The sequence below is a fragment of the Fopius arisanus genome, unplaced genomic scaffold (genome assembly GCF_000806365.1).
Source record: "Fopius arisanus strain USDA-PBARC FA_bdor unplaced genomic scaffold, ASM80636v1 scaffold00268, whole genome shotgun sequence".
Lineage (NCBI taxonomy): Eukaryota > Metazoa > Arthropoda > Insecta > Hymenoptera > Braconidae > Fopius > Fopius arisanus.
In genome coordinates, this window is record NW_011888007.1 from 74268 (window position 1) to 76382 (window position 2115).

Consider the following 2115-nt stretch of genomic DNA (forward strand, 5'->3'; position numbering starts at 1 on the left):
TTTTGTGTTTCTTTTTGTTTTTTGGTCTCCATATAAGTCCCACGAGTACCACGGTAGTGCGGTATCACCCAGGCAGAGCCGTGTATGCCTGGGGCTTGGCTGCTTACGCTCGGAGGTCGCCTGGTATCCGAGGGAACCGTTTGAGATGCAAACTTCTCCTGCACCATGCAGCCATTGGCACGCTATCGTACACCGTAGCTTGGAGGAGCTGGTTCGCGATGGGTTTTTCGGCTTCCCTTGTGGTTTCCCACGTTTCGTTCGGCCTTATGTTCCCCAGTCAAGGGGTTTAGAGAGACCCGAGAAAACGGATATAAGACTAAATGAAAAATGTTCCTGAACATGAAAAAATGAATGAACCTCCAGTAACGCAGCAGACTGGAAGTCAGTTCCTTGAACCTAGTCCAGGGAGAGTATTGTTCATATCATCGTAGGTTTTTTGTACTTTGCTGATACACTAACGTTAACCTCCGAGTCGTCATCTAGCCCAGGGCAATCCATCATTGTGACATCCCGGTGTTAATGGACCTTGGGCGAGATGTGAGCTTCAATAGCTTCCTCATGTTTCTGCTCTGCTCGGTCAATCATTATTGAATTTTCTTGTGTAGGCCGCTCTGTGCTTCAGGGGCAATGAAAACATTTTTTTTCTGTTATCAGGAATCATCTGAGTTTGTTAGCCAAGGCGGTTGGGTTATTGAACTTTTGTTTCATTATCTTTCTTAGCATGGAGAGAATTCTGGGTCACCGGTGAGAATATGGTGATCTTCGGGCATCACAAAAGTCGCCCAGGTGGCATAATTAAGTCTCCATCAATTGGTGAGACATTCGAAACTGATGTGACAATCAGGGCATTTTGGGCAGGATAGGGAGACATCGATCGAGCATCTACGGCATCTTTCAAGCATCTTTTCATGTTCCGCCCCATAGGGATCGATGCAGTTAGTAGATATGTAATGCGGGTTCTGGATCAACGATTTTGGAGTCATAAGGGCGTATGTCGGCTAGTGGGGGGGTCATGTGAAAGTGGGTGGGTGGGTGGTGTTTTAATTCGCCGTTCGATTAATTAATTAATCGATTGATTGATTTCGTTGATTGACAGGTAAAAATGTATTGTTTACCTGGTGAATGGGTGTAGTGTAGGGTGGGTGGGGGTGGGTGATTTAGTGAAAGGGTTGATTCCAACTGTCGGTTTGATATGTGGTTTTCAAAACATGCTAGGATTTATAAACACTTGACGTTTTTCCCAAGTGCGGCGGAATCAGATTTCAAACATGCCGCTTCTCATGATTTTAACCACATATGCTGGACCACTTGACCCCACTTGACATTTACCCCCTCCCAACGCCACCAAAAAGCATGTTCGATATCCATCTTTATAAGGCCCCAGGAATCGGTAATAATAAATGAAATTAGTAAACCATGTATGTGTATTTTTTTTGTTTATTAAAAAAATATGTTCTTACAAATTTTTATCCAGCGTTTTACGAAGCTTATTTAAAAAATATATCATTGTTAAATTTGAGCATTACATTCATCGCAATCCCTAATCATCGGTGGCGGTCCATTGAAGAGATCACCTTCACCATTTGAATGATGCTCTAAACGCTTGCATCTTGCAATATTCACATCAGTTCTCATTTCATCAGTTAGCTTGTCCCAAGCTTCATGGACATATGTTGCGGCAATCGTACTTACAAATGAGTGTGGTAATAAGGCAATATCCTCGCAGTCCACTGACTATAAATTGTGTAATTTATTGTACATATTGAAGGAGCGTGAAACCGATCTTTTTATCATGTTCTTCAATATCCATTTCTGGAGCTCCTCAACATTCTTGACGGCGCACATCATATTTTCTCCTAGATAACTATGATAAGGACAACTGTAAGATGGCAACATTTTGAATTTACTTATAGATGGACAATTTTCGAAATAGTCTTCGACATTGACTATCAGCGCTGCAAACGAAGGCTTGCAAATTTTCCGCAACCACTCTTTCTTCTCAGCACCCTTTACATAAATTCTCGTAATGTTACTCCAGCATTCCCACTCTTGTTGAACCGTTTTTTCAATTTCATCATATGATCTATTTCCATAATTCCATGATAGACCATGATG